Here is a 10,878-nt window from a genome sequence, read left to right on the forward strand (position 1 = left end):
AGATCGGACCGAAGACGGCGTAGTTCTAGGTTTTCTAGGTCTAGAATTTCGAGTCTGGTGGCATAAGGTATTCTGCAACGAGTAGAGGAGTGGAGAACTCTTCTTGTGAAATATTTCTGGACTTTCTCAACTGTGTTAATATCAGATACGTAATGTGGGTTCCAGACTGATGAGCTGTACTCGAGTATTGGTCTAGCAAATGTTTTGTATGCTCTAGTTATTACTGTGATATTACCAGAGAAAAAGCTATGTAAGATTAGATTAACAACTCTTAACGCCTTTTTGGCTATGTAGTTACAGTGGGCTCTAGCACTTAGGTCATTAGAGATGATTATTCCATTTGGATCATCAGCAAGGTCTTGACTATTCAGCCTGTTTTTATTTTATTTTCTGATTTTTTTTGCCAATATGTAGGACAGGACATTTATTTGTTGAGATTTGAAGTTGCCATTTGTTTGACCATTCTGATACATAGTCAAGGTCTTTTTGAAGGGTAGCACTGTTGTCTGTGGTGTTGAATAGCTTCACATCATCAGCGAAGAGAATGCAGTTGCTCTTGATATGATCACAGAGGTCATTTATGTAGAGCATGAAAAGAGTTGATCCTAGAACGCTGCCTTGGGGGACACCACTGTTGACAGGTACAGAATTTGATAGGACGCTCCCAATTTTGACCATTTGTTGCCTGTTTGACAGGAATGCTTCTATCCAGTAATGCAGGTGTCCAGAGATACCGTAAGATTTTAGTTTTAGGAGTAGTTTGTCGTGTACCACTGAATCAAAGGCTTTACAGAAGTCTATGTAGATTGCATCTATTGCTTCAATCACATCCTTGCCTTTGAAAGTTAGGTGTTAGTAAGCCAATTGCAAGGTGATTTCAAACTATCTTGGAGGAACTGGGAAATGACACAGTGGCACAGATGTTAAAATAGACTATATGTCTAATGACTTATTCTAAAATTTCACAAAAAGGAGGCCACTGTGAGGAGAGAATTGAGAACATTAGAGAAATTGAAACATTTAGGAACTCTTTGGGATTAATCTTAATTTCAACATGGTACATTTGCTTATTTTGAGAACCTGGGCTGAAAAAGGAATCAATATCTTAGACACATTGTTTGTTGAAGATTATTTTAATAATTACTAATGGAACCTGGTTGCCCCCCAAAAAGTTTTACCATGATATATAGCCAATTAAAAGATTTATTGATTTCTTAATGTCTCATCTATTTTATTTTTTTGTTATTATTAGGATATTATTTTGATGTGCATTTTCCCGTAAGCTGTTTAGGCTTGCTCTAATTGCTTTTATTATTTTTACTTATATTCTTAATATTGAGATTTTAAATGTTTTTAATGAATTTTAAATGAAAGTTTCATGGTGCTTATTCTAAAGTGCCTGCTCTTGATTAGGTAGAATCACATGGATTAAATAAACAAAAATTGAATATGTTGTCAGCCTGTCACATTCCCAAATTACTGGGCATATTAGAATAGGTTCAAGTGGAATCTAAACCTATAGCTCAATTATATAAACAACATTAATTTTTAAACAAAAAGTTAGAATGACTTGTTTTACTAGTTTTCTCACATTCTAAAGAATATTAGTGTGTAGTGATATTTCCAATGCATATTTTTGTTCATATATATTGGATTTCCCAGTGGGCATTCAAGAAAGTTTGGGTATCAATTTTCTTTGTGTTGAGGTATAAAAATACGGAGGGCATTTTTAACATGTATCATTTCTGTAGAAATTCTGTCATCCACGTCATGGTTGTCCCAAAAGTGCTTTTTCAGGAGGCAACTGGACTTTCTTTTTTTCTCTGAAGCACATCTTTGGGACAACCATGACGTGGATGACTGAGAATATCTACAGACTTTTAGCTATACAATTTGGAATGAGCATCCTTTGAATGGTGTGGCACTAAGAATGGATTTCCAGAGAAACAATTGCAGACTACAGGAATCAGGAGCACTACACAGGTGACCTGAGTACACAGATAAACCTCCAAGTGCTTCAGTGACCCTCTAAAAGGATGCAAATGACCAGCTGTCTGCAAGGAATATAAATCCTTCCATTCTCTACCATCCAGTCAGAGCTGAAGAAGCTTCTTGGATGAGAAGCGAAACATCTCCAAAGAAAAAACAAGAAAGTCCAGTTGCCTCCTGAAAAAACACCTTTGGGACATGTATCATTTGTATTTGCTTTTTGGTTACTCCTATTTGGTTTAATATTTTCATTGATATGATTATGAAAAACAAGAAATCTGATATTTGAAGAACTTAGGGAACATGGGCTTGGAATGTAGCTAGAATGATAATAACATGCAACTGAAAGGAAACTACAATCCAGGCAGAGGTGATATTCAGCAGGTTCTGATCAGTTCTGGAGAACCGATAGCAGAAATTTTGAGTAGTTTGGAGAACCAGCAAATACCACCTGAGTGGCGCCGCCCCCAACTATTCCCTGCCTCCCAAGTCCCAGCTGATCGGCTGGGTCTTCTCTTGTTGTCCTGTACAGGAGAACGGAGCTGGAAAACAGGTTAGTGGGGTGGGGAATGGGATTTTGCAGTAATGTACCCCCAGGAGTAGAAAGGGAATGGAGATTTTGCAGTATCCTTCCCCTGGAATGGGGTGGAAATGGAGATTTTACAGCATCCTTCCTCTGCCATGCCCACCAAGCCACGCCCACCAAGCCACGCCCACAGAACCGGTAGTAAACAAAATTGAATCCCACCAATGATCCCAGGTGTAAAATCTTGTATTGAGGAAACACGTTTACTTTCAGGTTTTGAACTTTTTATATATATATACCTAATGGAAATACTAATTATTGTAACTCTGGGTGTTCAAGGTTCAGTGTGTTCTTCAAAAAGTGAAACTCTTAGACATATAGCTATGTTTCATATACACAGTGCATTTTTTTCAATTTTAGTTCAAGTTTATTCCTAATTTTATTTCATTGTACTTTAGTAAATAAAATAATAAAAATATTTTAAAATAGACAAAGGACTGTGAAAAAACAGTTCCACACAGAAAGACCAGAAGGAGAGAACATTTTTTTCCACAACAACAGGAAACTTGTACATTCCTTGGATGCTTGTTCTGAACTCAGTAATCCAGTTTTTCTTTCAGTTTACTTTTAAGCAAATGCAAGTTGATTTTAGAGTTTTGCCAGTGTAGTGTAGCAGTTAGAGTTAGTTCTGGGCACAGAAATCCAAAGTCTATCTGCCATTGAACTCACAGGCCAATCACCCACCTTGAGCCCTGCTTGCTTTACAGGATTGGTAGGTCAGCTGGGCTCCAGAATGAAAAAGATGACAAGCATCAAGTGAATGAATTTGTGGTGCATCATCTATTCAAGTAAATCATTAATTGATATTGCTGCCACCAAGTGATGGGTATTTATACCTGAATAAATATTGAGTCATGATCAAACATTTTTATGTTTCCTTTACATTGAGAAATATAAAACTAAATAAAAGATAGTAAAAGCATTATTTCCCCTATAAACATATGTTTATCCAAATAAAGCAGGTGTTGACCAACTGATTATTTTTATTGAACTTTTACTTAAATTTATTTATTGAAAAATGCACAATCCAAAATAAATAGCAATCTAACATCTCCATATTCTATAACACATTCTCCTCTCTGTGCCAAACTAAAGGCTTTGATTTACAAGGTGAGATTTCATATTGGACATACCATAGAAAATAGCATAACAGGGTTGGAAGAGATCTTGGAGGCCTTCGAGTCCAGCCCCCTGCTTGAGCAGGACACTTTATGCTATTCCAGACAAATGATTGTCCAGTCTCTTCTTGAAAACTTCCAGTGATGGGAGCACCCATGATTTATAGAGACATCTACTGTTCTACTGATTAATTGTTCTCACTATCAGGAAATTTCTGCTTAGTTCTATGTTGGATCTCTCTTAATAATCTTCCACCGTTACAGGGGTGGGATTCTACCAGTTCACACCTATTCACTAGAACTGGTTTTTAACATTCTAAGCAGTTCGGAGAATCGGTTGTTAGAAGAAATTACTGGCCTAATCCTGTAAGGAAGGCAGGAAGGAAACATTCTGCTGTTGCTTACAGAAACTGCCTCTCTGTTAACCCTTATTACATTCTTGGCAGGACTAGACTTCCTGTCTCAGGAACTTCTCTTGAGTATTTTTCCCTCCTTTGCTGGTACTTTGCTTGTGTGGAGTGATCATTCAAAGTTACAATGGCACTGAAAAAGGTGACTTATGACCGTTTTTCACACTTACGACTGTTGCAGCATCCCCACAGTCATGAGAGGCCAGGCGAGGAGATGCATGCCTCGATGTGAATGATATTGAGCTGGCCACACCCAGCCAATAACATGACCACCAAGCCAAGTCCACCACCTAAGCCACGCCCACACAACCAGTTGTTAAAAATTTTGAATCCCACCCCTGCACCGTTACTTCTAGTCCTGCTTTCAGGTGCTTTGGACAATAGGTCAACTCCTTCTTCTTTGTGAGAGGCCCTCGAGTACTGGGAGGCTGCTAACATGTCACCCTAGGCCCTATGGCAGGCATGCCATAAGTGGCACGCAGAGCCATTTCTGCCGGCATGTGAACCATTGCCCCAGATCAGGTGCACTGCTCATGGACATGTGTCTTCCGCCAGCCAGCTGATTGTTGGGTATCTGCCATGTGGGGTTGTGCACTCATGCGCAGGTGTGTGCAGCGCACGCGGGGGTGTCACGCATGTATGCGCAAGGGGTGGGGGGGTTGCGCACTCAGTGCATTATGGTTGCAGGCACGCATGCACTTTTGGCACACGAGGACGAAAAGGTTAGCCATCATTGCCTTAGGCTTCTTCATTAGATTAGTCATATCTCATTCCCTCAATCATTCATCATATGGTTTAGCCTCAAGATTCCTTATCATCTTCGTTGCTCTTCTCTGCGCTCTTTCTAGGGCCTCTGCATCTTTTTTGTATCATGGTGAGCAGAACTGGCCACAGTATTCTAAGACCTCATAGTGCAATATAAAGCGACAATATCACTTTTTGTGATTTGATACTATCTTTGTTGATGCGGCCTAGGAATATGTTGGCTTTTTTTTAGCAGCTGCAGCACACTGCTGGCTCATATTTAAGTTGTGATCCACCTGGACTTCTAGATCTCTTTCACAGTTACTACTGTTGAGCCAGGTAGAAACTATTTTATTCTTCTGCATTTGATTTGTTTTTGTTTTTGTTTTGGCCTAAGTAGAATCCTCCTTTTCTCACCACTGAATTTTTTAGGTTGGGCCCAGTGTTCAAGTTTCTCAAGATCCTTTTAAATCTTGAGCTTATCTTCCAAAGTGTTCGTTATTCCCTTAACTTGGTGTCATCTGCAATTTGATGATTTCTCCTTCTATCCTCTCATCTAGATAAGTTATCAAAATGTTAAAGAAAATAAAAGACAGAATCTTGAGTTACCCCACTGCATGCTTCCCTCCATGTAGATTTAGTTCCCTTGAGGACTATACACCGAGTGTGGTTGGTCAGTTAATAGCAAATTTATCTAGTGATGGTCCTGTGTATCCCACATTATTCTATCAAACCAAGAAATAGGCTGTTGTTTACTTTATCAAATACCTTACTGAAGTCTAACTAAAGTTTGTCCACTGCATTTTCCCTGATCCACTAATTTAAGAACTTTGTCAAAGAAGGCAATAAGATTTGCTTGGTATGATCTGTTTTAACAAGCCCATACTGGCTTCTAATAATCACTTTGCTTGTCTCTAATTGCTTACAAATCCACTGCTTGATTATCATTTTCTGCACTTGTCCAAATATTGATGTTAGATGGACTGGTTTCACTGTTTTCCTTTTTGAAGATTGGAATCACACCAACTCTTTTCCAGGCCTCTGGTAATTCCCCGTGCGCCAGGAGCTCTGGAAAATTTTGTTCAGCGGTTCCAACATCACATCTGCCAGCTCCTTCAGAACTCTGGGATGTAATCCATCTGATCCTGGCAATTGGAACTCATCTAGAGTTGATTAGTGTCTTCTCATTTTCTTGCCTATTTTGATTTGTATTTCTGTTCTGTCTCCTGCAATGCTGCTTTTGATAGGTTGAGCTATTTTTTCCTTTTGCATGAAGAAAGATACAAAGAATGAATTAAGCAGTTCTGCTTTCTTGCTGCTACCAAGTACCTCCTTGCCATTTTCTCCCACAAGTGGATTAATTGTTTCCTTGAGTTTTTTTTTTTTTGTTTCTACATATTGAAAGAAACATTTTAAAAAATCTTTCTGGTATTTGTTACAAATCTTACTCAATTCTAAGCATTAGCTTTCCTAACTCCATCCTTGCCGATTCAGGCTATTTGCTGGTATTCTGCTTTAGTTATTTGTCCATTTTTTATACTTGTTCTTTCTCTCTCTCTCTCTGTTTGTTAGAGAGTTCTTTAGGCAACCATGCTGGTTTTATCAGGGCTCTCCTATTTTTCTTTCTCTATAATATGTGTTAGATTAGGCTTTGATAATTTGATTTGTCAGAATTTCCCAAGCGAGCTGTTTTCCCCTTTAGGATTTTCATCCATGGAATCATTCCTAAACTCTTAGTTTGTTGAAGTCAGCTGTCTTAAAGTTTAAGACTGGTTTGACTTTATTCTATTACTTGTACCTGCATTATATTAAATTCCAGTATGTAATGGTCACTGTCCTTCAAAGTTTTCGCAACTTCAACTCCCCTCTATCATTTCATCTCTGTTAGTAAGAATTAGCTGACCTTCTAGTTTTATCAAGATTATCAAGGAGATAAGAAACAAGGTAGAAATTCTTAATACTAGTTTAACCAGTTATTGCTGTGTACAGTGGACAAGTTCCAATGGTCAATAAAGTATGTCTGTTTTATTTTTCATACTCCAACATCACCTCCACATTGCCACCATTGTTTTGTGCATATCTCTCCAAAATCTCTCCAAAACTGACTATTGTTCTCAGCCTTAGGAGAACATTTGCAAACAATTAGTCCTCCTACACACTTTCTCATTTGTCTGATAATTTGTCAAAATTAGCATAGCTGCTAAAAATAGGAGAAAGTTGCCATGGCACTATTGTTCTCCTCACAATTTAAAAGTTGGTGAAATGTTTCGCCATAGGTAAGTTTTCACCATATTGTCATATAGCTAAACTTCTAGTTGAGAGAAACAGGCCACAAGCTGTGAAGTAGAAAATTATACAAATATGAAAACAGCCAAATCTCCAAGCTCTGCAGAGCTCCAGTGTTTCAGCTGGAAAATTGGATTTGCAACATTTTTTGCTGTCCAAGAGTTGAGCTAGAAATAAATTGCTTCAGCAGACAACAGTTGAACAGACATTGAACAGAGCGTCCTATCAAATCCAGTACCTGTCAATAGTGGTGTCCCCCAGGGCAGTGTTCTAGGACCAACTCTCTTCATACTCTACATAAACGACCTCTGTGATCATATTAAGAGCAATTGCGTTCTCTTCGCTGATGATGTAAAGCTGTTCAATACCACAGACAATACTGCTACCCTACAAAAGATCTTGACTATGTATCTGAATGGTCAAACAAATGGCAACTTCAAATCTCAAAAATAAATGCTCTGTCTTACATATTGGCAAAAAAATCAGAAAATAAAATACAAACTGAATAGTCAAGATCTTGTTGATGACCCAAGCTCTGTAAAGGACCTTGGAATACTCACCTCTAATGATCTAAGTGCTAGAGCCCACTGCAACTACATAGCCAAAAAGGCATTAAGAGTTGTTAACCTAATCCTACGTAGTTTTTCTCTGGTAATATCACACTACTAACCAGAGCATACAAAACATTTGCTAGACCAATACTCGAATACAGTTCATCAGTCTGGAACCCTCATTACGTATCTGATATTAGCACAATTGAGAAAGTCCAGAAATATTTCACAAGAAGAGTTCTCCACTCTTCTACTCGTTGTAGAATACCTTATGCCACCAGACTTGAAATTCTAAAACTAGAAAACCTTGAATTACGCCGTCTTCAGTCTGACTTAAGCATGGTATATAAAATCATACATTGCAATGTCCTACCTGTCAATGAATACTTCAGCTTCAACCATAACAACACAAGAGCACACAATAGATACAAACTCAAAGTAAACCGCACCAAACTTGATTGCAGGAAATACGACTTCAGCAATAGAGTGGTCAATGTCTGGAATACTCTACCCGACTCTGTAGTCTCTTCCCCAAACCCCAAAAACTTTAACATTAGACTGTCTACTATTGACCTCACCCCTTTCCTAAGAGGTCTGTAGGGGCGTGCATAAGCGCACCATCGTGCCTACCGTCCCTGTCCTATTGTTTCTCTTATTCTTTTATTTTTCTTATATGTACCCATTTCATGTATTCACAACTATGTATACACTTATACTTATTATCTTGTAAACAATTGGCAAATCAAATAAATAAATAAATATATAAACATTGTGCAATATTTCTGGAGTGGTGCCAGTTATAGAGTGAGTCCAATAATTATATTGTAGCTTGTACACCATGGCAAATCCATTGTAGTTTGTATACCATGACTTATGATTTGATGACATATTCAATAAACCATGCTAGTCAACCCATCGTTTAATATGACCCATAAACGCAAAATTGGGCCGCCCATAAAAATCACAGAATTAAGAGAAGAAAAGTGGTATGTAACTGACTGGGTTATCTCAATGTTGACAATGCTAGGATCCTTTTTAGGACCCCCTGTGGCCTTAAGAAAGCATTATGATTCCTTGCTCAATAGTGCAGATTACCAATTGGAGATCAATTCCTCTTAAAACTAACGTTGTGGTATTTGCCAGGACTAAAAACTATCCTTGGCATATCAACAAGATTTACATTGCGCAGGTTTCATGCTTTAAGTACTTGAGGATGGTACTTTAGGCTGAAATAACTGAAGGGTACATGACACTAATGTTAAACTAAATGCACAAAAGCCAACTTGTATTTTTACAGGACAAGAGGGGAACATTGGCTTCCAGCAGCTGTTTAATTATTTCAAGCCAAATCTTGTCTCGTCTACAGAGCACAACCTGGGTAATTTCCCAGCTGTGCCTCCATTATGAGTCTAGTTAAGATTATCTAAGGTGTTCCTTCAGGTGATATTGTGCCTCTAATGTCCCCCCCCCCACACTCTTGAATGATGATTTCGCTCTATGATGAAAGTAATGCCAGTTGGGTTCTGATTTTTTTCTTCTAGTCAACACCAAGGCCCTTGCCCCTTTGATAACTCTTAAGTTTCAGTGGATGAAATCTTTATAAATAAATGATAAGCATATGATCTTTTTTTTCAAGAACTAAAGAGGGGCTGGATCCTACATTACTTATTAAATAATATATTAGGCTGACCTAAGCAGAACTCCTAAATTACCAATAGACCAGTCCTGATTAAATATTATGCTGATCTAGGCAGAGCAGGTAAATTGCCAGCAGATCAGCCCATAAGCTACTTTCTGAAATGTGCCTCAGACCTCACAGTATTATAGGTTTACTGTAGACATAGAAGAAACTGGAACAATGTGATACTATTCCTTCAGAAGTGCCAGAGGGAAGATATTTTTTTTAAATTGCCTATCCATAAGAATTGTGCTCCTGCAGGGATATGATGAAAGTTGTCTCTTGATGTCATGCTTTACTGATGCCTTCATTGTATCAAACTTCCATTATATTCCTTTGCATTCTGTACTTTGTATGCATTCCAAGATTGAATTTCTCATGGCTGACTCCTTAGTTGTGAAATACCTTCTCTATGAGATTTCAGGCCTTATCTATCCAATTTTTTGAAGCTATTGGTTAGGAAGAAGAAACTTAAAGCTGCCTGAAAGAAATGGTTTGACTTCAATTAAAACTTTCTGATTTTACACCCTACAGGCTGTTGCACAATCCTACTTTTATTTTGTCTTCGGCTCATGTATTCTGACTTAGACATGATCATTTCTAATTTAGAATGATTTATTTTTAGTTTGTCATTAATTTCAAAACAGAAACTTGGCTCAGCACTTTGGCTTTTAGATGCCAAATAAATTCTTACTCTTTTCCAATTTTTAAGAGGGGCTTACAATAGATATAATTCTGTTTTTATTTTTAATTTAATCTATCACTGAATTTTTATCTTAGAGGACTTATTACATAATACTAATATTTTAACTGGAATTGTACTGAATATGCTACTTTATATAGCCACATTAAACTGTAGTTATTCACAGAAAAACATGTACTATTACTAGATAAATTTGCTAGAAATAACTACATGAGTAAAACATAAAATTTAAAACCTAAGTTTTAAATTGATTTTAATTGCATTGTTGTCCATTTACTGTATTGTAATTCAAGAACCACAATAGAATAGAGAGGGTTAAATGAAATGAACTGTCAAGATATGAAAACAGCCAAATCTCCAAGCTCTGCAGAGCTCCAGTGTTTCAGCTGGAAAATTGGATTTGCAACATTTTTTGCTGTCCAAGAGTTGAGCTAGAAATAAATTGCTTCAGCAGACAACGGTTGAACAGACATTGTGCAATATTTCTGAATATGCTACTTTATATAGCCACATTAAACTGTAGTTATTCACAGAAAAACATGTACTATTACAAGGTAAATTTGCTAGAAATAACTACATGAGTAAAACATAAATTTTAAAACCTAAGTTTTAAATTGATTTTAATTGCATTGTTGTCCATTTACTGTATTGTAATTCAAGAAACACAATACAGAGAGGGTTAAATGAAATGAACTATCAAGATAACAAAACATTTATGAGGTGCACGCTCACAACCAGTTCGCTGGTTGGTAACGTAAGTGCAGCCCACCTCTGTTTATATGCATATACTTGTCTTCATCCTTATGACAACTA

Source organism: Notechis scutatus, chromosome 4, assembly GCF_049901735.1.
Source record: "Notechis scutatus isolate UNSWTSFEM ecotype Mainland chromosome 4, rNotScu1.2, whole genome shotgun sequence".
Classification (NCBI taxonomy): Eukaryota; Metazoa; Chordata; class Lepidosauria; order Squamata; family Elapidae; genus Notechis; species Notechis scutatus.